Below are 27,451 nucleotides of genomic sequence, written 5' to 3'. Positions count from 1 at the left end.
ATCCAGCACCTCTAATTATAAGCCTTTTAAAACGCATTCCTCTTGGTGGTAAGTTTGACCAAGGCTTAGACAAGAGACGTTTTGTTTTTTGTTTAAACAAGAGCATCTCAGACACAGGAGAATGATGAGATCTGCTCGCTGCCAGGAAGCATGTCGGATCCTTAAACTCCTTGTTAGCTCAGGCGTGTTTTGCTTATCTTTAGGGTTAATCATTCTTGGAAGAAATTCCTCACCTTGTTCCTCTAAGTCACAGCAAAAAAGCTTTGCTCTAAGTGTTTGCTCTTAGGAGGAGGGGTTGCCGGGGTCACACAGCCTCTCTCTGCCCAGACACAACTCCATGCTGGGTGTGGGCGCCGCTGGGTAGTCACGAAGCCATGTGTCCTGTGCTAGGCAGGCGCAGCCACCACCAGAAGGAACCCTGTGTCAGAATGAGATTTGGGTAAATTATCCATCAGTCCCATCACCAATCTCCTCCAAGGCATTGTGCTTTTGAGAAACTATTAGAGGATCACAGAGCCAAAATACCTCCCAAACAAAGCAGCTTTGGGGCTACAGACACCCTGTGATCTGCCCAGGAGCCAGGGAGGTGCTGAAGTCCCTTCCACAGCCCTTGAGAGCCAACGGCACCCATCTCACCCCTGTGCCCTCACACTGGCCACTTGAAACCAGACGGGGTGGGGGGGAAGCACCCCTATGATGGAAATAGGCAAACACGATGAATCAGGTCCAGTGCACCACTAGATCCCGTGTCAAGTCAAGCCTTCTCATCCTCCCACAGTGGGATGTATTTAAAGACAGAGCAACTGACCAGCCCAACACATTATTTCTAAAACCATGAGTTTTAGAAAGATTAATATTATTTGGTTCCTGCCTTCAAGGGGTCTGTCTGGGACATAAAACATGGACGTATGAAAAGTTGACTAATAATGTCAGCCTCTCAAAGTGACCTCTGTAAGTTTCTTAACCACCCTGCATCTCTGTTTTCCCATCTGTGAAATATCTGTAAAATATCTCGCAGGAAACATAGGAGGTTAAATTAGATAAAAATATATATAAAGTATCTAGCATGTAGCATGGCTGGTAGTGTGTGCTTAATTAAAAGTGGTCGGGCTTCCCTGGTGGCGCAGCGGTTGAGAGTCCGCCTGCCTATGCAGGGGATGCGGGTTCGTGCCCCGGTGCGGGAAGATCCCACGTGCCGCGGAGCGGCTGGGCCCGTGAGCCATGGCCGCTGAGCCTGCGCGTCCGGAGCCTGTGCTCCGCAACGGGAGAGGCCACAACAGTGAGAGGCCCGCGTACCACAAAAAACAAAAAGTGGCCATTATTATTATTATCATTATTATTATTAATTAAAGAAGAAAGAGGTTGGAAATGAGGAGGTGGCAAAAAATTAAGATTTGAAACAAGTGAGCCGGTGGCAATAGTTTCCGTCTACAGACCACTCAACAGTTAAAAGGTCCGTGTCAGGTATCTGGTCTACTGTCGAGGCCCACGTAGCGTTAGAACCTGAAAAGGGAGAAGCTCTTGGCTCTCACACCGATTCTGCTGGTGGCTTCAGGCTTCTCTCAGAGCCTCATCTATCACAGAACTCAAAACAGGACCAAGAGAGAAACAGCTGTTACCCAAACCTACTCAGCTGGCCCTACACCAAGGTCTCAGGAACCTCGGCAACGACACACAGAGCTCACAGCGAAGCTGATGTCCACGGGAGCAGAAGGAATCACATGCCCATCGGGACACGTTCTGAATGGCTGCGTCTCTGCTGTGCTTTGAAAAGGAAGCTCTTGCCATGGTAACTGGGTCACCCTGGACCCTCTGAGCAACCACAAAGGCAAGAAGAACCGATCTTGTGTTTCCTTCCAGGAAGTAGAAAATAATATTTCATGTGTTTTTTAGGAGGATTCTCTTAACGATTTACTTGAATTTTACACCTCCCTCACCCTGGAAATCCAAACGTATAAATGGAAAATGTTTTGATTTTGTATGCACTAGGACTCAGAGATGCATCTACTTTATATGCTCAAAAGAGGTGGCACGTGGGCAATTTGCTAACAGAGGGCTTCTCGCGGGCAGTATCGTCCATAGCTACCACTGCCTGTGGGTTATTGTGTCGGTCAGTGTCCTTAGATGTAAGCGACAGAAGCCGATTTTGCTGTTTTAAGCAAAGTGGGAATTGATTAAAAAGGTATTGAGAAGCTCAAAACTCTCTGGGAAGGATGGAGAGGCAGCTCGGACGCTATGCAGACACGAATGGCCTTCTCCACCCACAACAAAAAAGGCCACCGCTGGGATAGGGTGGGGAGGATAAATTAGGAGTTTGGGATTGAGATATACACACAACTATATATAAAGTAAGCAAACAAAAAGGACCTACTGTAGAGCACAGGGAACTCTACTCAATGTCTTGTAATAACCTATAATGGAAAAGAATCTGAAAAAGAATTTATATATATATATACATACATAACTGAATCACTTTGCTGTACACTTGAAACTAACACAGCATTGTAAATTAACTACACTCCAATCAAAAAAGGCCACTGCGGGCTTCCCTGGTGGCGTAGTGGTTGAGAGTCCGCCTGCCGATGCAGGGGACGCGGGTTCGTGCGGTCCAGGAGGATCCCGCTTGCCACGGAGCGGCTGGGCCCGTGAGCCATGGCCGCTGGGTCTGCGCATCCGGAGCCTGTGCTCCGCAGCGGGAGAGGCCGCAGCAGTGAGAGGCCCGCGTACAGGGAAAAAAAAAGGCCACTGCTGCACCAGAAGTCCTCTTGACACGGATGTCACAGACCTAGTTCCTGCTGCGGCCAGAGCCACGGCCCTGGCCACCGGGGACACTGGACGCAGCCTCTTGTCCCCTCCACTGCATGGATTCTGCACCACCTCTGTCCCTTCACACCACTGGATTCTGACACAAGGTTTGGCCTGGGTGCATGATCGGTGGAGCCCAGGCAGTGTGTCCATTCTGAACTGCACAGGAAGCTGGGAAAGTGACCAGTCAGCATAGTCAGCTTCTGTACCGGGGGCTGTGCTCTGCCATTTAAGGCAGGAGATGCCGCAAACCCAGGGGAAGGGTTCAGATCAGGAAGAATGCTTTTGGCTATAGCACTAGCTTATCCGACTGTAAGCGGCTTACACAAGGACTTACTGTCTCATAAGGAGGAGTCCCGAAGTGAGTGGTTCCAAATATGTTAAATTCAGCCACCAAGCACGTTATTACAGACCCGGGTGTGTCCGTCTCTCTGTCCCACTGTCCACAGAGCACTGGTCTTCACTTCCGGGCTTGGCGCCTCGTGGTTACAAGACGATGGTCACAGCTCTGGAAGTTACATCTTCAGGTAAGCAAGTTCCAAGCACATAGAGTGGGGTTTCTCTCTGCAGATCTCTTTTTACCAGGAAGGAAAACTTCCACCAGAGCTTTTACAGGCAGAATACAAATCCTTGGCCAGGATTAGGACACATACCTATGTCCTTGCTGCAGAGAAGGCTGCGAAACCAAGTACCTGATACCTTCAGCCTCCAAAATGGGGTGTGGATCCTGACAAGAAAGAGAAAGCCGGAAGAACAGTTAGGCCACCGACGGGATCTGCCATCGCCACCCTCCTTAGAGATGCTGGGTGGCTCCTGGGCTGATGTTAGAGTGGGATTTCCACTGGGCTTCACCCTGCATGAAAACTCCATCTTTCAGCAACACATGCCTGATGGGCTTTGCTGGGAAGGGTGGTGAAGCTCTGCCCGGGCTCAGCGGGGAGGAGTGATGTCATCTCAGTGCTGCCTGCCTGCTGTCGGGAGAACCGAGGAAGCATGGGTACACGAGCCACCATGTGCCACATCCGATCTGGAGAGAGGCCGGCCTGTCCTGGGGATTCCCTTCACGTCCTGGCAACGCTTCTCATCCTGCTTTTGGAGAGCCCGGCGCACCGTGGTTAGTTCCAGTGGGGCAGCCGTGGGCCCGGCGCTCCCATGCCATCTCAGCCATCCAACGGCATCGCTGCCCTCCTGAGAGCCAGGCTATTCCTTTGCTTGTCATGCCTTTCTGGATGAAATGACTGGGACGAATCCTAGAGGCTGGCAGCCACCAATACTGACTGGGGGAGATCGACTGTGTTAGGCCCGGGAGCCAGGGCTAGTTCTTCAAATGTTTATTTCACCCATCGTGGCCACTCTGGGTAAATGTTAACAAGGGTGTTAACAAGGGTGTTAACAAGCAAAAAGGGGGAAACAAACTCACCCCTGGGTAAGTGAGAACAAAAAGACACAGAACCATCCTGCCACTGCCCAGGGGAAGCAACAGGCACGTTGAAACCACTCCCACTTGGGCAATTATACAGAACTTCCCTCTCATATCACATTTTCCAGAACTGTGCCAGAGGGTTACCCAACTGACCAAAAATTCTACATGGATTACTCTCTCTCCTTTGCCCATGAACTCAGTCCGAGGCGGGGGTAATAGGGGAGATAGGAAACGTTTTATAGACTTAATTTAGGGAGACTGTTCATTCCATGTGACTTTGCAGAGGAAGGCACTGTCAGGGGACCACTGCCACCACTGCGGGGGGACCACGGGGCATGCGGGCTGCCTCTTCCCAAGGTTCTTTATCAAAGCCCCCAGGCTGGCCTGCGCAGAGGGGAGGGAAAGACCCCAACGGTCCCAAAATCCTGCTTCTGCACCTGGCGACGCAGGGATGGAGCTACACTGCCGGCCCTGGTCCCACCCCAAACTCCATCCGTGGAACTAAGATGGGGCAGCGCAGAAAAAAGCTCCCATAATCGAAGTATTGTTTTGATAAAATACTTTTATTTTGGAAAAACCGAGACTTAGGAGCATTTCCAAGGGAAAGAGTTCACTTTACACTGATTTGCCAGGAGAGTAGAGAACCGCATAATTTCTGCGGTGACAAGAGAAGGGTCCTGCTGGGAGGGGCCGTCTGATCAATCCTACTTAGGGAGATAATCCGGGGAAAACTCAGACGAAGAAACTAGAACCTCTGTTCCTAAATGCTCAGCAACAACCCGATTTGGAATATTTAGTAATAGAACTTACGTCTGAGAGCGAACGGATGTGAGGTCATGGTCAGGGGACAGACCCAGTGCCTTGGAGGTCTCTGGACCCCTCCTCAGACCGGAGCAGCCCTGCCCACACAGCTGACCCCCATCCCTGGGAGGAAGTGGGTCTCGAGATAATCCAGTCCAGGGCTTCCCATCCTTCTATGAGGAGCAGCAAAGCACCGCAGTGAAGAGGGTGGACTCTGGACTCAGGCTGCTGGAGTGACATCTTGGCTGGGCCGTCACCACCCGGGAGTCGACCAAGAACCTTGAGCCGTGTGATTTGGAAGCAACAATGCACAGAGAGCAGGGAAAGCAGGGCCGGCACAGCTCAATAGCAGCTGTTCACAGCACGGCTTAGACCCAAGCAGGGGGGCCCTGCCTTGGCCCAGGCCTCACGGGTCCCCGATCCAGCCCCACTCCCGTTGGGGTGAGGAAGTGTCCACCTGGAGCCCACGACTCTCTCTGGACTACGTTCCAGCTCCTTGGGAGCCCGAATTTCCTGCCCAAACTTCCTGCTCCCACCTTCAGGGCCGACATGGACCCGTTCCCCGGGTCTCTCCTCCCGGGGTACCACACCCCAGGCCTTAGGGGTAAAGCAGGGCAGCTGCTGGCGGGCTGTGGATGGGGCTGGGAGGCCTCTCGGGCGTTGGGGAGGAGACGAGGCAGGTCGCAGGCTGACAGCAGGCTGGTCCTGCATCCCTGCGTGTTATTAACCTCAAAGTGCCAGAAGTCCTAAATCTGAACCTGCTCCTCAGGTCATGATGAAGGTATACTTGCAAAGACAGGAGGACAAGAGCTTATTCTGTTCGACCATCTGATGAGTAACTTTTAAGTATTTAGGCCGACAGGTTGAGGACCTCTGCTCGTGCTGGGCCTTGGGACCCACGAGTGTTAGGGCAGAATGACTCCCACAATCCGTTGCGTTTCCATCACCAGCCACTGTACCAAAGGGCCCTGATGCTCCCCTGCTGCACACGGAAGAGTCCACTATGTCCTGGAAGCACACGTTTAGGGCTTCATTATTACATGTATGCTTTAAGGGAAGCTTGAACCAAACACTGAAGAAACAACAGCACGAACAGGCCGCAGCCCTCGGGGAATGGCCATCTCTGCCACCAGAAGGGGAGTCGGGGGGCCCGGCTCCAGAGCTACTCCCTTAGCGAGGCTCAGCTCCTCCTGCCCCAGCTTCTCTCTCTGTGTCTCTGACACAGTCATTCCCCTTCTAGAAACGTATGCTATGGAAACAAGCAGGATGAGACTGTGAGCCCCAAGCCCAGGGCAGTGATGTCTTCCTAACCCCAGGAGGGTGCCTGGTGTGTCATGGGCGCACAGTGCACGGTCACCGAATGTGTGAAGGGGTGGCCAAGGGTCTGGGAAGAAAGACACTTACTGAGACATTATTTGTAACAGTGAAAATATGGAAACAATCTAATACCCAAAATTAGAAATATGAGGAAATGAAATATTGAACATCTAAATGATGGATTGTTGAGCAGTCATTAAAAGTTATCTCTTAGTCATGTACCACAATGTTCATTGCAGCTCTATGTACAATAGCCAGGACATGGAAGCAACCTAAGTGTCCATCAACAGATGAATGGATAAAGAAGCTGTGGCACATATATACAATGGAATATTACTCAGCCATAAAAAGAAACGAAATTGAGTTATTTGTAGTGAGGTGGATGGACCTAGAGTCTGTCATACAGAGTGAAGTAAGTCAGAAAGAGAGAGACAAATACCATATGCTAACACATATATATGGAATCTAAGGGGGAAAAAGGTCATGAAGAACCTAGGGATAAGACAGGAATAAAGACACAGACCTACTAGAGAATGGACTTGAGGATATGGGGAGGGGGAAGGGTAAGCTGTGACAAAGTGAGAGAGTGGCATGGACATATATACACTACCAAACGTAAAATAGATAGCTAGTGGGAAGCAGCCGCATAGCACAGGGAGATCATCTCGGTGGTTTGTGACCGCCTGGAGGGATGGAATAAGGAGGGTGGGAGGGAGGGAGACGCAAGAGATATGGGGACGTATGTATATGTATAACTGATTCACTTTGTTATAAAGCAGAAACTAACACACCATTGTAAAGCAATTATACTCCAATAAAGATGTTAAAAAAAAAGTTATCTCTTAAATTCCAGTGGGATGGGAGAATTCTCACAGTAGAATTTTAAGCAAAAAAGCAGGATTTAAAACTATATATAGAATATAAAGCATAAATCTAATTGTGTGTGAAGAAACACACATACACACACACACAAATACACATACACATCAATTAAATCAAGGTGTTAACAGAGTTGTTATCTATAGTTGTGGAATTCTGAGCAATTTTTAATTCATTCTTTTGGTTATTTTCAAAATTTTCTACAATGTCCATATGTGCATATATTACTAAATTAATTTTTAAAATAGAAACCCCATAAACACAATTAAAAGTGAAAAAGGGTACCAAAGAAAAATTTTGCAACATATGTGTCATAAAATTCCTATCGTTAATTTATAAAGAACTCACATGCATCGAATAGCAAAAGATGAACACCCTCAGAGAAAAACGGGGTAAAGTCTACTGTGGTAGAGATTAGCTTCCCACCTAAATCCCTCACCCACACCCCGAGGTCCTGGTTTCAATCCGGGTGCCTGCCCAGCTGCACTGCATGTCCCGGCATCCCTTGGAGGAAGGTGTGTGGTCTTGCGACCAGGTTCTCTCCAGAAGAGAATGATGAAAGTGGCATGTACCGATTTTATGACTGGTCCCCAAACCCTGGGGGTAGTTTATGAAACAATAGAACCCCATTTCTAAACTTAACGTTTACTGAGCTATTAACGAGAGCTCAGCACTTCACACACATGATCTCATTTAATCCTATCAACAACCCCCTGGAGAAGTATTATTATTCTCCACACTTCAGAGATGAGAAAACTGACACCAGAGACTGTTTACACTGTGGCATGTGGTATATGTACGTACAGAAATGGCCTGAAGAGTATATTCAAACATTTTAGTGGTTATTTCTGGATGTTCAGATTGTAAGTACCATATGTTCATATTTTCTCAACAAACATATATTACTTGTATAATTTTTAAATGGTAGAAAACTTTTAAGTGACAATAAGTCATTAGAATTTTATGGACAATAGACTGCACTGCACAGACATTAGCCAAAGAACTTTCAGAGGAGTATAAATTATCCTTCCTTTGTCTTTATTTTTTTTTTTAGTACACTCTCTGCACAAAAAACAATTTTCACTTCCACAATTGTAAACCAAATCTGAAAGGTTCAAAAGGAGGTCAGACGATCTAATAATTACTGCGACTTAAAAATGTACCTTGCCCCTCTGAGGGAGGGAGACCCTCTGAGTCACCATCATCTTATAACGATCATGACCTACAGCCTGGGTCATTGAGTTCATAACAGATATACCAGCATTAATTAGCATGCTTTAAACCAGGGGTTGGCATGTTTTTTCTGTAGAGAGCCAGATAGTAAATATTTTAGGCTTTCAGGTAATACGGTCTGTTATAACTACCCAGCTGGGCATGGCTGTGCCCCAGTAAAACTATTTACAAAATTAGGCATCTGAGGGACTTCCCTGGCAGTCCCTCAGATGGTAAAGTGGTAAAGAACCTGCCTCACAATGCAGGGGACGCGTGGGTTCGATCCCTCATCAGGGAACTAAGATCCCACATGCGGTGGGGCAACTAAGCCCGTGAGCCTCAACTAGAGAGCCCGGGTGCTGCAAATTACAGAACCCACGTGCCCTGGAGCCTGCGCACCACAACTAGAGAGAAAAAACCTGCACGCCACAGCTAGAGAGAAGCCCGCGCGCCATTACAAAAAATCCCGTGGACCGCAGGGAAGATCCCACGTGCCACAACAAAGACCTGATGCAGCCAAAAAAATTTTTTTAAAAAAGCATCTGGGGCTTCTCTGGTGGCGTGGTGGTTGAGAGTCCGCCTGCCGATGCAGGGGACACGGGTTCGTGCCCCGGTCTGGGAAGATCCCACATGCCGCGGAGCGGCTGGGCCCGTGAGCCATGGCCGCTGAGCCTGTGCATCCGGAGCCTGTGCTCCGCAACGGGAGAGGCCACAACAGTGAGAGGCCCACGTACCGCCAAAAAAAAAAAATAATAATAATAAAGCATCTGGCCTCTGAGCCACGCTTGGCCAAGCCCTGTTTCAGACTCGCTATTCAAAGTGTGGACCAGCAGAATTGCGTCACTGGAGAGCAGGTCAGAAATGCAGGATCTCAGGCCCCTCACAGACCTGCTCTTCAGAATTTGCATCTTTAGTAGGATGCCCTGGTGACTTGCATGTTCATTCAAGTTTAGAAGCTGATTCTCAAGCATGTCTGCTCGCTGGTGTCACCTGGGGAGTTTCTGTAAAAAGCACCGATGCCCAGAGATTCTGATTTCTTTGGTGGGGGCTAGAGCCCAGGCATGGGGATCGTTAGAGGCTCCCAGGTGATTCTAATGTGCAGCCACAACTGTAGACCTACAGACCTGGTCATCTGAGCATATCCCTAATCGTGACTCAAACCCAAAGGACACCGCCCATGAGAAAGACAGAACATCCAGCACCCCTGGCTCAGCTATTGAGAACGAAATGCGCCTTGTTTGCCCCTAACCCTGAGGATGAGCCCTGTGAGGACCCTTCCACCGAAAGGCGGAACTGCCACTGCTGGTTTTCGTTATCTCTAGCAGGTTCCTGCGTGGCTTTCACAGACTTGGCCACGGAGTATGCCGGGCCCTGGGAGCTGGGCCAGCCACACACAGCAAGAATCCAGCCGCCATGATTCAGCTCCAGGAGAACATGGAAACGCCTACACGTCACTAATCCAGAAAGGACGGATGGCCGCGGGAGTCGGGAAGGATCACGTGATCAGAAAGCCTAACCTTAATTTCACTGCAGAACATATTTACAAGAAGAACAAACGTAAAGATGCTGAACGCCAGACGGAGTCCTTCGGAAGTTTCTTGGGGGTGGGGAGGGGGGACGTGATAGCATGAGTTGCACCGCTCAGATCCTTTGGGGACCACCCAAGGCAAGGCACCAGTGAGAGTTTACAGTTTATTAGAAAATTGGAAGCTTCTTGTGCAGAAACTCCAACCGGGTCAAGAAGAGCAGTGCTACCCGGCAGTGATGCTCCAACCTGATCCACGGGACCTGAGACTGCATCCCTGTTTGGAACGAAACCACAGGCCAAGGTTCAAAGTCTCAGAACGACGCCTGCTGAGGTGTTCAGGGGCCAGGTGTCATAGGGGCCGCGACTTGTGCTCAGTAATCGAGTCTGGGTGCTGCAGCTACTCTTTCTTCTGTGTGCTAGTAAATTAATAAAGAAAATGGGCGGAGTTTAAAAGTCTCTGTACTAGTTATCAGGAAAATGCAAATCAAAGCCGCAACGAGTTACCACCTCATACCTGTTAGGATGTCCCCAATCACAAACCAGAAAATAACTTGTGTTGGTGAGGATTTGGAGAAACTGTGACCCTTGTGCACTGCTGGCTGGGACACAAAAGGGTGCAGCCGCTTGGGATAACGGTATATGGATAATGGTATATGGAGGTTATATGGAGGATAACGGTATATGGAGGTTCCTTAAAAAATAAGCAAAGAATTCCCGTATGATCCAGCAATTCCACTTCCAGGCATATGTCCCAAAGAAGTGGAAGCGGGGTCTTCAGTAGGTATTTGTGCACCAGCGCTCACAGCAGCGTCATTCTCAACAGCTATAAAACACGACCCAACGACCTTGGCCCCCGGTCAGGTCGTGCTGTGTGAGTGAGGGCTGCCCCTCCACTTACCTGTGCGTGCAGGTGAAGGCGTGTTCATTCATATTTGCACCTTCTATCTCTGTGCAGAGCTCCTGGATCAATTCAGTTGCTTGGAAGACATCTTAGACGGGAAGGGGTCAGGGAGTGAAGGGGACAGAAGCTTGGTTAACATCAGTGCTGAAGTTCCCCACCGCGTTCCCGGAAGGCCACAGAGACTGTTATGCATTGCAAAGCTTCCAGACTGCTGGGTAATTAGCCGTGGGCCCCCTTGGTGCCCTGGCCTCCCTGGCCCCTCCCCTAGCACCCCCAGATCTCTCCGTGAGCTGCATCTAAAGGGTCACCCGGCACAGCTGAGAGCCTCTGGAACCCTCCTCAGCCAACGCCCAAGCTGACTCTTGGGTGCCCCTGCCTTGCATGTTGTGATATATTTTGCAGTAAGAGTTCCACTTGTGTTGATGGTTTCAGGTAAGAACAGACAGCAGAGAAAATAATGCCAGCTAGGAGATCCACAGGTGCAGAGTACACTGGCCTGAGCCTCTCAGGGCCCTTCCACCACGACCCAGCGGAGCCCTGGGCCCCGGCAGATGAGTTTCAGATGCCCACGCGCCGTGCAGAGGTGAGACCACCCTGGCAATAAGCAAACAGGGGGCAGCAGCCTCCTGGCACGAAAGTGCTCTTGGCTCTGTGCCAGTGGGGTGAATCACACAGGGCTTTGGAAAGCTTCCTGGCGAACACGCACCTAGGACGGACGGTTCGTGACAAGGGCCGGCTGGAACCGGAACAGCCAAGCGTTGGAGGGAGCTCACCGCTCGGCCAAGGGCAGGCTTGTCCCACCTGAGCGGGCCCTGCAGAGCAGCAGCTCCGTCGCCGCAGCGCACTTCAGGTCATGCCAAAGCGGTGAGCACAAAAGGATGCATACTTGGCATTTTAAGGAGGAGAGCCATCGCTCTTTACCGTCATATGCACACTCCCGGGGTAACCTCAGGCTGGTTTGGACATGCAGGATGGGAGGCAAGAACCGTAAAGATGGTTTACAGGATTGATTCAGACACAAATTAGTGCAGTTTGTCAGATACCGCACTACTGCCTTGCACAGCACGTTTTCCAGGGCAGAGGCCATTAGGGGCTGGAAACCATGGCTAGTGGGGTGAGAGGAACGTCTCGTACCGAGGATCCACTCCACACGCACCGGGGGACGCAGTCCTGGGCCTCGTACTGGTACCCAAAGCTCAGCTCGTCCAGCAGGACGGGGCTGCTGGCGTCCAGAGCTGTGGGCAGTGTGAGAGATAAAGTGTCTCACACACACTCACAGACACACCTATACACACACACACACTCACATACGCACTTACATACACACACTCACTGTGAGGCCACGAGAGGCTCATGCCTGGATGGCGTATAGAAATAATGAGTTAACGTGAATGTGGTTTCAAGCATAGACACTGATTTCAGTTCTGAGTAAGGGATGAAAGTCGGCTGAACTGGGTTAACTCCGACTCAGACAGCCTTTCTGGTAAAGAAAGGCTCTATTTTCATGCCAAGCGGGCGGCCTGGGCAGGACGAGCTTCCTGAGGCTTTGGCGGCTCCCCCTACCGCTCCCACCCCCACGTCTGGCAGCGTGGAGCTGCGTGTACTCACACGTCTTGCTGACTCCACCTCATTCTGTTCTCTCAGAAGGAACTTCAAGCTGCTGCATGAAAATTCCATGTTGGTGACGGGAAAACGAAGCAAAGCCCCAAAGCCGCTTTCCCGACCAGCTTCCCGTGGTTGGGGGCGGGGGTCCTACGGGAGGCTGGGAAGCTGGGGAAGCTTTCTTCCTTCCCTGCTGGCTATCGGCACTTAACTGATCTATTTACTTGGAGGAGAAAAGAGCTGACAAAAGAGACTGTCTCCCGAATTCTGTGTTGAATAAATCAGCAGAGCGCACCCCTCCGGAGAAGAGGGGCGGCCCTCAGGGCATCAGGACCATCACCCCCAGGCCCTTGAGGGAAGCTGCTGCTGGGGGGGCGGGCGCACCTCGAGGGCCCGGATGTGGGTCCCCCGGAGGCACAGAGCCGGAGAAACCCCAGCAGGCCCCGCAGGCGATGACCCGCACCCCCTGCTGTGCTGGGGGTCTTCAGGGCAGCTCGGCAGCTCTGCATCTTCCCTGACTTTCTCCACCGGTTCAGGGTCCTGACCGCTCCCTCCATCACATCCAAAGGACAGTGAGCTGGCCCGACGGGGCCCCAGAGCCGGGCCCATTGCCCTGGGCAGCCACCCCTCAGGCCCATCCTGTCCCTCGCATTTTCCTCCCCATCCTGTTCTCTCTCTTAGACGATGTCTTAACTAGTGTCTGGAGCTCCAATTTCCCTTGAGTTCGGCATCTCAGGCTCAACCAAGCCCCAGCTGAGCTCAGGGGCTCTCCCATCCCCTCGGGTGCCCCTCCCCCATCAGAGGTACCATCAGGCAGGAGCACAGCTCACAGCCCTGCTACCCTCCCCCAGGCCCCGCATCTGGTTGGTACCAAACCTGACATCAGTCCCTTTTCCACGGTCCCTCTCCTGCCCCTTTCCTTCTGTTTCCAAGGGAATTTTCTGACTCAACGGACTCCTACCTGCCCACCCTGCCCCACCAGAGACTGTCCCCCAATAGTGTAGAGCACAGCTGCTACCAGGGGTCCCCCAGGATAGGTCTGCTCATGTCACACATGCTCTCCAACACACGTGCCTGGGCATGCACACACACACACCACACGCCACTCACCCACACGACATACACCCAACACACACATACACAACCACCCTCCCCCAACGCACGTGTACACACATGCGCGCACACACAGCTCTTCATAACATTCAGAATAACACCTCTAAACAATGCCCAGCCTGGCATGCAAAGCTCCCACGGCAGCTCCAACCCACTTACCCAGCCTCTTCTCCCACAAGCCCCCGATCCAAAGATGACACGTTTAGGCACTATTTGAAATGAGCCCATTACTTGCAGTGGAAGGAAGTTTTCCATGGAATACTTTGCGGTTGCTCGTCTGTTCTGTAAACAACAACAAAAGCTATATATATACACACCCACAGAGGTACATATACACAGACATGTGCGAACTAGATATTTTAATGTATTCTATAGGTTTCTATGTAATATATCTGAATGTACAAAGAAGGTGAAATTGCTCAAATGCTGGCTCCCCACCCTTGTCACCTTTGGGACGGTGGCAGGGGTGAGGATGCTGTCGGCACCCCCGTCTCGGCTCTCAGCACAGTGGCTGTAACCCCTGATCTGCTCATCTGTCCCCGACTGGATGGAGGTTCTTGGGGCGGGCCACAGCTTCACCTGCATGTTGTCAGGGGTCATTGTGAGGCCGGGCACAGAGCCAGCGCTCAGGAACGTGTGTGGGTGGAGCTGGCATCTCCTACAAGATACTGTCCTCAAGCGGGACTTGGGGAGCACCCTGTACTGGCGGGGGTGGTGGTGACAGCGTGCTCAGTGATGTGGGCGTGGCCTCCAAAACCTGCATGTGCCAAGGTGTCATCTTTGACAGTGACTTGCAGGCAAGTTTCAAAATCCTTCAGGCAGAATGCTTTTTTGGGTGTGTGTGCTTTCCTCAAGCCGCTGTGGACTCCTTGAAGACACGGAGCATCGGGGAGAAGGCCAGGATCCTGATGGGGTTTCAGGCCTTAGGCCTAATTGCCCCCAAACTCCTTCCACCGCTAAGACTGTCACAGTGTCCGATTCATCCCCTTGGGCTGCTGGCTCACAGCCACACGTTGGAATCACCTGCGGAGATTGGTCCTGACACTGGAAGCTTCCACCAAAGAGTCTGGTTAATGGGCTGCGCTGGGCCTGGGCACCCATCTTTTAAAAGTTGCCCCGATGACTCTGATGGGCGGTTGGGACTGAGAACCTCGCTGAGGTACCAGGAGCCGCAGAGCCTCCCGACCCCTTCCCGGGTCCCCAGGAGCGTCTCTGAACCTGTTCCAGAGGGTCAAGTCATGAAGGTGCTGACAGCACCTGCTGCTACTTTCGTTTTAAAATCATAAATGAACAAAATAGCTCTTCAGAGATTTCCCCTTTACTACTGGACAGCTTGCAGCTCTGAGAACTCAGGAGGGAGGCCCCGTGGCGGCCGTGGAGGAGGGATGGGACTTTGTCACCCAGTTCGCTGAGAACAGCAGGCCGCGCTGCCTCTCCTGACAGCATTTACGTGATTTTTCTTCTCAGTTTTACACTGTGTAATTCATGCCCGCAATGGGCCATTGGTTAAATCAACAAAGCATTTGGAATACAGACATTTAAATCCAAGTTTATGAAGAAAATAACAATCATTCCTCACATAAGCTTCCAAAATTTTACCAGTTACGTTCAATACATTGAAATTCTTACAGGATGTCAGTTCAGGATCTCCAGACCATTGTCTAAAAGAGAAAAAACAGTAATCATTGTATCCAATTGCTTTTCCATTTATCGAAATTAAAATCTAACAAAAGAAACACCCTCTCCCTTATCTTATCATTTTGAAACAAAATATGAAAATTCTTTAAAAATTAAGTCCATGGTCCACTTTTTTTTTTTTTGCGGTACACGGGCCTCTCACTGCTGTGGCCTCTCCCATTGCGGAGCACAGGCTCCGGACGCGCAGGCTCAGCGGCCATGGCTCACGGGCCCAGCCGCTCCACCACATGTGGGATCTTCCCGGCCCGGGGCACGAACCCGCGTCCCCTGCATCGGCAGACGGACTCTCAACCACTGCACCACCAGGGAAGCCCCACGGTCCACTTTTGATGCCCTTAACATGGTTAAATTTCAAGCTGCATTGTAATATTTGTTGTTTGCCCAAACCAAACACAATATAAAAATCATTTAAAAATTGGTTTGTCAAAAAACTGTGTGTTTGTTTTTGTATAAAATTAAAGTATGTTACATATCACAAGTCACTCGTGAAGAGAGAAAAAGTAAAAATGCATCTTACAAATTATGATCATCATTAATATTACATTAGAAATACTTTCTGACATCCTTTGATATCATATTGATCTGAAATAAGATACTAAAATTAACATGACTTTTGGCGGACATCATGTAAAAATTTTGTTTTAATTCTGAAGGAGTTTTCAGATTATATATTACATGAAAGGGGTGCATGGGTCAAAAACTTTGGGGAAATGACATCTCTTCCCCAACTTGATTATTTATCAGAATTACACAAAGAAACTTGTGGGCCCCTGCCCACCCCCAGCTCCATGAATCGGAGTCTCCAAGAGATGCTGGGGCACCTCTATTTTTTGTGGGGGCACTTCTATTTTTAATAAGCACCCCAGATGATTCTGGTGATGAGCCTGGTGTAGAAAACGCCCATCTTGTCAGAAAGCAGGTCCCGAGACAAAAATAAAAAGCCATAAGAGGAAGTGTCAGCTGGCAAAGCACATAGCTGGCAGAAGGAGGTTTGATGTGAGTGTGGTCTTGCCCTGGAAGGTCTTAGAAAACCGGCCTGAAGACACTGAAGGGATAGACCCAGGATTGGGTGACCTACACACTACTGCAAACCCACAGACCCAGTGACTCAACTCTGATCCGTCCCTTACCGTGGAGCCTAGAGAAAGTCATTTGCCTCCGGCTCTTCAACTGTATAATGAGGATTAAAAAAAAAAAAAAAAAAAAAAAAAATCAACCTCCAAGGATTGTGCTAAGGGTTAAACGAAATCATTTGGGCAAAGCATTTGGCCCCAAAGCAGCTAACCCTAAGTGAGAACGCAAAGAAATGGAAATGACTTGGAAGAGTGATTTTGACTCTGCCTTTGACCTACCTCAGCGAAATCCTGATCGTAGTTTTTGCAACTGCAACCTGTCTGTTGTCCTATTCTTTTAGGGATGGACAGTTTCTTCATCGATCCCAGCTATCTGGGGTCCCACGCCGTTTCCGTCAGCTGGCACTTCAATCACTGAACTCTGTCTCCAAGGCTGCGAAATGGTTATTCTCTGGGCTGATCAAGTGAAAGCATCTCAGCGAAGGGGGCTAAACAATGCTGTATTAAGAGCATAGTTCCTGCAAGGTTCTCTGCGTGAAGATGAATGTTCGAGAGAAAGGGGAGTTTATTCTCCAGCCTCCACTGAGCAAGCAGAGAAGTTGGGCTGGGGGTAGGGGGCCACTCATGCTGAGATCTTTGATTTATTCTCCCCACAAGGCATGCTTTCATTTAACATCTTTCAGAGATGAAAATGTAATCGTTAGCTCAGCTTACAAATTGGAGGTGCGGCTCTAAAGCCTGGAGAATAACTCAGTGGAAGCACACAGGCTGGTGGTGAGATTAGAGGTGCAACATTCAGACATCGCACAGAATAAAATGCATATTCAGGAAGCTGGAGATGGGGTCCCATGCGGACCAAAACTGTGTTATGCAAATACAGTGTGTCTGTATTAGTCAGGGAAGTGATGCAAAACAGGAAGAAAGCAATCTCGAGGTCTTTGTGCTCCTTAAAGAAAAGATGTGGCTGCTCCAGAGCTGTCCCCCTGAGAGGATGCCTAGCTGTGCAGAACATGGACGGCTGGCTCTGGGGAGGCACCTGGGAAAGACCCCCGCCCGGCGCTGAAGATGCAAACAAACGGCACACTAGGGTGAAAAGGGGGGAAAGAAGGACACGGTTATTTTCATCTTCATCCTCGTCGTTCGCACAGTTCCTCTCAATCTATTGTGAGAGCTGACTGTGTTTTCCTATCTCTTCCTTTCTTTCGGACACAATGCTCTAGACTGCTGAAAATTAGCAGTGCATTTCAGCAAAACTCTTATGACGAAAGTTTACCATGTGGTGTTCATTCTTTTCATCTGAAGAATGAAATTGGAAGTTTGGGAGATTCCTGTTCATAAAGTGACATACCCATAGCTTCTCTCCTTGATGAGTGTTTCCCCTAGTCAACAAGCTGACTAAATGCAGGACAAGACACGTGTATGTGAACTTTATAAAGAGAACAGGAGGTATTTGCTATGACAAATTGAATGTGCTGCTCTAAATTTACTACACAGGTCCCACACGGGGGCCCCTAGAGATATCAATCTGTAAGTGAGCTCATTACCACAGAGAAAGGTCCCTTAAAATGGGGGAGAAAAATTGGTGCAGAAATGAATGGTCTGACGTCTGGCTGTGCAGCAAATACCCCAAGCCTTATCTCCAGGGTGCATTCTAGAAAAGGAATGGACAGCACGGCCATCTACTGAAAACGAGACAGGGCTCTAAAGAGCTCACACGGGTTACAGTCAGGGGTGCGGCAGCAGTATACTGCTTCGTCTGCCACAAATTTCTTCCACTTTGAAATGAAACCCTGGTGGCATTAAAAATTGATAGATGAACTCATCAGAGGTACCTGACCAGCTTCTAGAATATCATCTTCCCTCTCTCCCAGTCCTCAAGAGCCAGGAATTCCTGATCTCTTGGGCTAACAAATCTAAATTTAAAAAAACATAAAGGAAGACTCACAGACATAGAGAACAGACTTGTGGTTGCCAAGGGGGTGGGGCTGGGGGAGGGCTGGACTGGGAGTTTGTGATTAGCAGATGCAGACTAGTACATATAAGATGGATAAACAACAAGGTCCTACTGTAGAGCACAGGGAACTATATTCAATATCCTGTGATAAACCATAACGGAAAAGAAGATGAAAAAGAATATATATATATATGTATAACTGAGTCGCTTTGCTGTACAGCAGACATTAACACAACATTGTAAATCAACTACAGTTCAAGAAAATTTTTAAATAAATAAATAAATAAAAAACATAAAGGAAAACCCAGACCACCTGGTTACTTCTCAAGATCCAGAGGGATTGTTTACCTTTTCTGAAGAAGCACCAAAAGTTCAGACAAATTCCTGCTCATTTTGGTGCTGTTCTCACTAGATTTATGACCCGACAATAAAAAATCTGTTGAATCAGTGAAGGAGTGAATGGTGAAAATAGATGGACATGTGACAAGGAGGGATTTTTACAAGGAAAGGGAGATTGTGTTGATGAATATTTTAAAAAATTAAATTAGAGGGGTGAATAAAATGACACATAAAAAAAAATAACTGCTTAATTGGGTAAAGAGTCATAAGTTTTGAACCTGGATCTATAATCAGTGAACTGAAAAGAAAAAAACAAAAAACCAACCAAACAGAAAAAGCCTTCTCTTGAGATCACCAGTAAAGTCACAAGCTTTTAGGAGTTTCATTTCCTTAGGAAGTGTGCTCATTCATACCACGTTGTCATAGAAACATTTTTAAAAGTGTTTTCCGGCCATTTTGTTGTTTCACTAAAGAAGCAGGGGACCACCAAGTACTGGATTCAGAGGAGACAGAAAAGTTCCCTCCTGCCCACTCCCCACAACTGAAAGAATTCTGGACCAGTTCTTTGACTTAAGAGTTCCTGGAAGTGCCTTTTGTTTGAAAACACTGACTGTTCCTCCCAGCTGGGAGCCAATTCAGAGGAAAAGTTCAGCTATTAAGGAACAAACCTTGCAGGCAGAAGGAGGTGGACGGTGCAAGCTTCCTGTACGATGCAGCATCTAATGCATGATCATTTGGAATATGTGTAAATATTTTTACCCACCTTATTAAAATGCTTTTAATTCTAGATTTGTATATAACAGTTAAATGGTGTAAAAAATGGTCTAAATAATGTTTTCCTGTGAGCCTATGACTTAAACAGAGTATTCCCAGATTCCATGTCATTTTCCCCGATGGTCACCCTTCCTCATTTCTTATGCCTCTTGGGGTGAAATGAGCAGCCCGAGCAATGGGAAAATGAGGTGATTTAGGTAATGCTCGGTTTCTGCCCCAAATCCTTAGCTGTCAATTTCGTTCTTTTATTCGTTGTTTTGGAAGCCACTTCAAACATTTTTTGGAATGAGGTTGCTATAATAAGTAATTGAACCCTTGGTATGTGTTTGTATTCCAGGAAGAATTGCATTTTTCTAACATGGGACTTTAAATTGTTGGGATAAATTGGAAAACAGTCTCCTCAATTCCATTTGCTCTCAGTTTGAAAGATACTGACTACATGTCAAAACCCGTTTCCCTGAAAGCGACCAAAAGCGCAAAATTAATCACCAAGAGCTATTATCATTGAAGACTAGACAGTGCCTAATATCCAGGAGGTCACGGTTACAGGGGTGAAGTACATGGAGATCACGCAGATCTTGGCCGTTTGCCTGGAACAGGGCCACACTGCCACCCAGGTAGACCAGTTCTCCCAGGGAGATGGCCTTTAATAAAACCATCCTGCAAGGGACAGTGCGGGCTCCACCATGGCAGCTGCTTTGGGCGGAGTCTGTCTTTCAAACGCGGTACACTAGCAAACCCAGAAAGCAATCTCACTTACTGTCAGACCGGGATCTGCTGACATTGAACTTGGAGGGTTAGGAGTATAATCAGACTCAAAGGAGGTGCCGGTATGCTGAACTGTAAATAGATTATTAACAAAGAGCAAAGCTTGACAGAGCAGTCTGCAATTGCTTACCTTCTAAACTGCAGCTCAGCCCAGAGTTGGACAGCAGACTAGCACTGGTTTTCTAGAATATATGTATATATGTGTATATATGTATATATATATATATATATATATATCTGGGGAGGCGATGGAGGAAAGTCCCTCAAGCATGAACTTTCCACACACACACTCTCTTCTCGCTTAGAGGGTCAATAGAAGCAACTTAAACAATTTTAATTAAGAAGGAAGCAAATGTTCCACATATCCTGAGCTCATCTTCAATCACTGGCCCGAATCGGATGTTTTCGGAAAGCAGTGGTTCCTCCATCTCTTTAAAAATTTATTTACTTATTTTTTCAATCTTATGACTTCTGCTCTGGGCCAGCTGAGGCCAGGTCATCTGGAATGTTTGAGTTCAGGAGCACTTGGGAAAAGAAACTTCCATTATTTTCCTGTCTGGGTGAGTGTCAGAACAATTCGCCATAACAACTAATACAAATGTACTTACTTCTATAAAAGTCAACTCCTTGAACCATGACATGGGCATCTGTGCCGTTGCCCTGAACCTTTATTCTGGTTTCAGTTCACTGAATGCTTTGTGCCTGTTTAAGCCCCATCAGTGAGGTACTCATAGTCCTGAGATAACGGATAGCAGAAAGTTGACAATTAGCTGAAATACTTGGGATGTGCAGACAACCGAGTGAAGTCACTCGGGCTGCCACGTGGAAGTCAACATCCAGGCTGATCAGAGAGTCAGAGAGAAGAGACTAAACTCAGAGGCTCTATGAACATGGCCTTGCCTGCACTGCGCCCATCTGGGAATGAAAATACAAATGTCCACAAAAGCCAAAGAGGAAATCAGGATGTGGGTATCAGCCTTAGAAAGGAGGGTGGTGCAGTGGTTGAGAGTCCGCCTGCCAACGCAGGGGACACGGGTTCGTGCCCCGGTCCGGGAAGATCCCACATGCCGCGGAGCGGCTGGGCCCGTGAGCCATGGCCGCTGAGCCTGCGCGTCCGGAGCCTGTGCTCCGCAACGGGAGAGGCCACAGCGGTGAGAGGCCTGCGTACCGCAAAGGAAGAAAAAAAGAAAAAGAAAGGAGGGTCACCTGTGACTCCTGTGTATGATAACTTCAAACATGATCTTGATGGACATTTCCTCTCATTTCCTTAGACTCACACTCAGGAAGAACTCCAATTGTCGTGTCAAAAAGGCGAAGAGAAACAAGGGTCTCCCGCCCCAGAAGGATGCTCTTGAGATTCCAAAAGGAAGGACACAGTGGGGCAGGAGAAAGAGTTTATGCCTTGGAAAGAGGGGAAAGGAAGAGGCTGTCACCTGGGGGTGTGGCCGGGAGCGTGGCAGTAGGGATGCTCTGGAAGGTGGGTGCGAAGTGAAGTGGGAATCCGGAGGACAAATGGCAGCCGGCACACACCGCCCCGTGGAAGCCACGCCCATGGGATTGCAGGTGGTCAGGAGCTGCTCGTTCTGTCCTCACCAGCTCAGGAGCCTCATGGACCCCTGCCTGCCCTCTGCTGAGGACAGGACGCCTGCCTCTCCAAACACCTGCTGAGCCCCAGAACTGCCCCATATTTCCTTTCTTAAATGGCCCAAATCATATAATTTCCCCCCAAAGTAGGTCCTTGCTACTCAGCAATGCCGTTGGGGACAAATCAAGCCCCTCTATGTGGGTGAGACTGAGTGGCCAAATACATCCGCCCTTTACAAATTTCTGCTCCCTTCAATCAAATTTATAGACACGTACTTAGTCCACATCTTTTCAGAAACATCTGCATAAAGTGAGGGGCAGTGGGATTCAGCCCTGGTCTTCTTACCTAGGGATTCTCTCTCACCTCGTGCTAAGCGGCCGATGGTGTGAGTGGATATGGAAGCTGCACAAAATTGACGGGAGGCTGGGGCATATAGACATGATCGGATGTCAAAGGACGTGAACATCGACCCAAACCTCCCCCCCTGATTTCTTGAACAAGCTGGAAGTACCTCCGTCTCCTTTTCATTCACTCATAGAATGAAATGTGCCCAGGGTACCAGTCTAGACTCTGGGTTGTGTGATGCAACCAATGCAGATATATCCAGGACAACATCTCTACCCCCAGGAGCACGAATAACTTTACAACCAACATTCACTACAGTTAATTGATCATTATTTACTGTAACGTAATGTTTTACAGTATGTAAATGTAAAAAAAATTATACACTGAGAAGTGTAAAACTCCAGCAGCCCTTCCCAACAGGATTATTTCATGCTGTGACTAAGACAGAGAGTCTTAAACAGTCTTGGGTTTTCATTGAGTTTTTTCAGCATCACGTTAAAAAATGGTGACTTAAGTTTATGTAAACACCTCAGCTGCAGCGGGGAAGTCTGTTACTCAGGACTTAAGCAACAAATTCCATCCTCAGAAAAGGGGTATCGTGGAACGGTATTACAGGTGGCAAGAACCCACAGAGGTGAGGTCAGCGGATATGAGATTAGGATTCCTTGCAAGTAACAGGGATGAGAAGGAATACATGGACGAAAAGACAAATTCAGAGAGAATTCACGTCCCAGTGAGGCTCAGTGGTCATCTCCAGCCCAACCTTACTTTATAGTCTGGAAACGGAGACACTGAACACAGTGACGGATTACAGTACAGCCAGCTCAGCGTCTGTGGTGATAAAGCAGAAGTGACCAAGAGAGAATCTGCTTAGATGAACTTTTAAGTTTCCTTTGAATTACTGCAGTAATGCTCGCCTATTGCATTAAATTTGGAAAGCACGAAAAGTGCACAAAGGAAAATAAAAAGTCTGTAATCCCATTCCGAAGGGATGACCACCATGAACCCCTTTTAGATGGCTTGATGCATGGGATTTGGGTCTCCAGGAAAATATGGATTTGATGATAAGACTATGAAACCCTCCCAAATGTCTCGTTGCTGGGAATCGGGGGACGGCGTCGTTTTGGTGGCTCAGTCATTCGTTTCACTCACTTTATTCATTTAGCACATATCTAGTGAGCATTTATCACGTGCCAGGCACTGTGTTAGGCACTGGGTGTGCCAGTATGTACCAGTATGAAGGAGACGGTCATTGTCCCTGTCCTCGTGGGGATGACATTCCAGCCAGGAAAACATAATTAACGCTTAGTTACAATCATGAACGATGAGGACACCATGAGATGGTACAACGGGTTGCCCGACACCAGGCTTGCTTTGTCTGGTTGAAGCTAGAGTCAACCTTGCTACTCAGAGCGGCCTCTGCAGAAAATGAGCTCCGGGGCCTCCTGGGAACTTGTCAGAAATGCAGACTCTCAGGCCCCACCCACTGAATCAGGATCTGCTTTTTCACAAGCTCCCAGGGGATTCGCAGGCCTATTAGGGCTTGAGAATCACTGTTCTAAAGGATGTGGGACTCCTCAGTCCAGGGGGGCATTGGGGCAGGTAAGGCCCACCAGGCCCGCGAGCCTGACACCCACCGTCCGCATAGGAGATACTTTGGAGCCAGCAGAGGAAGCCAATGCGGCTGGACCACAGCCGGAGGAGGCTGTGGGGTCAGCCGGGAGGCCTGGGTCTGCGGCCAGCCCTGGGTCCGGGAGCACTTCAGCCCCTTTTGGAGCCCCAGTTTCCTCACCTGCAGGGGCAGCTCTCCTCCCTACCCCTGAGGGCTGACATGAGCGTCAGACCAGTCACTGTGCCGAAAGCATTCACAGCGCTGAGGCCTCACCACTGCTTTTCATTCGATGAGGGAGGAAGGAGAGCTATGTTTGCAGGGCCTTCACTGCCCCGCCTCCCGTGGGCGGAACTCAAAGTGAATTATTCCTCAGCCATGAAAAGGAAGGAACTAATGCCTTTTGTAGCGACATGGATGGACCTAGAGATTGTCCTACTGAGTGGTGCAAGTCAGACAGAGAAAGACAAATGTGTGATATCGCTTATATGTGGAATCTTACAAAATGGTACAAATGAACTTATTTGCAAAAGAGAAACAGAGTCACAGATGTAGAAGACAAACTTATGGTTACGGTGCCGGGGGAGATAAACTGGGAGACTGGGATTGACATATACACACTGCTATATATAAAACAGATAACTAATAAGGACCTACTGAAGAGCACAGGAAACTCTACCCAACACTATGTAATGACCTATATGGGAAAAGAATCTAAACAAGAGTGGATGTATGTATAACTGAGTGACTTTGCTGTACGGCAGAAACTAACACGACATTATAAATCGACTGTATTCCAATAAAATTTTTTAAAAAATCACGGTGCCCCTGTAACTAGTTTACCCAACTCATCACAAGCACAGGCAGTGATGGAAAAGACACTCTATCTCCAACTTTGCATATGGCGGCGGTAGCATGGGGGTGGGGTGGTTATGAATTGTGGAACAGGTGTGGTTAGGGCCCCACTGCGGCCAGGAACGCCTCCCCAGCCCCGTCTAACCTCCTGGCTTGAGCCCCCAGCTCCCTACCATGTTTTCTGATGCAGAACGAGGGGGACACGGAGGGTGACCTGGAGTGACCACCAACCTTTGCTCTTTCTTTTCTTAACTGTGAGTGTTAGGGAGCAAGGACAGAACTTACAAAACAACCTAAGCCCAAACAAAACAGCCACAGGAGAAAAGTAAACAGAAAAATGATCATCCCTTCCAAAGTAAAGGCCTTGAATTTCATGAAGTCTTTCTTTTATTCCCATTTGTTACTCTTAAGAATCAGATTAAAGTATCTGGTTTCCCAAGCGCTTGCCTACAACCAGGGCTCCTCCTCGGACACACCTTTGTAATTCTACCCACCTTGGCAGACAGGCAGGTGACCCAGAGAGCTTTGTTCCCCCGTTTCACATTGTATTATGTAGCCTCAGGCACCAAGCTACCCAGTCAGCCCGATTTACAACCTGAAACCACTCGTCTTTTCTGTGTCTGTTCCTGACGTTTATGCAACACAGGTTCTCAGAGGTGTACCAGCACCCTGCCTGCCCTCTATCATTTTATTTGTCCTCACAGCAGACATGGACTTCTTATATTTTTTGTGTTCAATTCCTGATACATGGAGAGGCAAATCCAGGCAAAGAGAGTTCAGGTGCGCCGTGTGAGATGATACACTGGACTTGGTGGCTGGGCTGGACTAGAAGTTCTAGTACTTACGTCAGAGATTCTCTCATCATCGTCATCATCTAATATTTAAGTAACAGAAAAAGCCTGAGAAGAAAAGCTCACTAGGACCTAATCCCACTTCCCAGAGTCAAGCACTGGGCACACTCTGGCTCTTTACTTCCAAACTCCCACAGCGCCGAGATACCCCTTTAAAACGTTACACAAGTAATACGTGCATCCATTTAATTCAGAAATGTACACAAGAACACTACAGATAAAGCAAAAGTCCCTGCTGACATCTTCCCATCTTGACTTTGTTCACTACCCCATAGGCACCTTGATGGATTTGGCAGATATCTTTCCATTTAGTATTGTTTTGTCATATACGTCTATATAACTGTGCTGTACCCATAGTCATTTTCGTTGACAGTTTTTTTCCACTGACATTTTGTTTTTGAGATCTATCCACACTTTTAGGACTGATTCATCTTCTGTGGCTGTATAGTATTCTATCACATGTATGTGCCACTAATTTATTCATTCCACTTTTTAAAAGTATTTTTTAATTGAAGTATAGTTGATTTACAATGTTAGTTTCTGCAGTACAGCAAAGTGACTCAGTTATACACACACATATACATTCTTTTTTATATTCTTTTCCATTATGGTTTATCCCAGGATATTGAATATAGTTCCCCGTGCTACACACTAGGACCTTGTTGTTCATCCAGTCTATATTCCATTCCACTTTTGATGACCACTTAAGCCCTTTCCACTTTCTCACCGTGGCAAACACTGCGCATTTCTCTAAGTGCCCGTGTGGAAATGTTTCTCGGGACTTACTCCTAGAAGAGGAATTGTTGGGTCACGAGAGGAATTGCTGTGCACTTTCAATTTCAACAACAACGGCCAAACTGCCTTCCAAAGAGCTTTTTCCAACCCGGACACCCCGAATCAGTGCGCGAGGGTACGTGTCTCTCCATAAGCCGGCAAAAATTCCTGTTCTTGTCAGACTTCCCCAAGTATAATTTTCCAGAGTTAAATACGACTCTCAAATCTTTCCACAAATATGGCATGCACGTGGGCCAAAAGTTTACTCACCTCATTAACTAATGAGGACATTTGTAAGATGAAAAAGCTGGTTCAAAGACCATTTGGGGAAATGGGTTTACAGAGTCCTTAACCTATATTAAAATAAGATTGCTAGGCTAGATATAAACATGGTTAATGTCCTACAGGGAAATAGTTATAACCTTTGAAGTTACCTTTTCTTTGGGGCAAAGATTATTTGCATCTCTACCAGGCACAAATCTACAAGTTGGTACATAAGCTTATAGAGACTCAGCTTTTCATTAATAGTAAACAGCAACATCAAACAACAGAAACTTCTCCTAGAAAAGTAAGTAATCCTTGGGCTTTTAAACAACGCTTCAATACGAGGTTGAAAGGAGCGCCATCCTTTTGGTCTTATTTTCAGATTTTGGATAATTTCTCTTAATAGATTAAAAAAAATCTGTATCAATGCAATGGATTAAAAAGTGGCAGTTCATTGTGTTTTACTCGGAATTTCTGTAATGATTAGTGACTTTTGGGCCGTTGTTATTTTTACTTTCTAGTTCCAGGTCTCTTTAACAAACAAATATTGCGGACAGGAAAAAGCTTCCTTCCCTTTAGTGACCAGAGTGCCTGGCACAACTGAAGAGCAGCCTCACGAAGTTAGGTCTCCTAGGCAACAGGGAAAAGGAGACCTGACTGCTCCTAGGATAGATCTATTGGATGCATAAAAACACCTTCACTGTGGTCGGAGAGGTTCTGCTCAGCCCAGCGGCAGTGGGAGAGGGGGTGTGTACCCAGGGAGGATACGATGGGGGGAGACCTCAGTGGGGCTTTGTGGGGGACGGCAGAACTCAGCTCTGCCCGCTTCCTCAGCCTCTACCCTCAGGTCCCTCCTGCGGACTAGGTGGTGAGTCCATCAGTTACCAGCATTTACTGACTGTCGCCAGGTTGGGGTGTCTCCAGGTTGTGGAAAACACCTTCTCTTCCCAGTTCACAAGGCAAACGAGAGGTAAAGATAAA

Source organism: Monodon monoceros, unplaced genomic scaffold (assembly GCF_005190385.1).
Source record: "Monodon monoceros isolate NGI ecotype Baffin Bay Population unplaced genomic scaffold, NGI_Narwhal_1 Super_Scaffold_3, whole genome shotgun sequence".
Taxonomy (NCBI): Eukaryota; Metazoa; Chordata; class Mammalia; order Artiodactyla; family Monodontidae; genus Monodon; species Monodon monoceros.
This window is presented reverse-complemented; position numbering follows the sequence as displayed.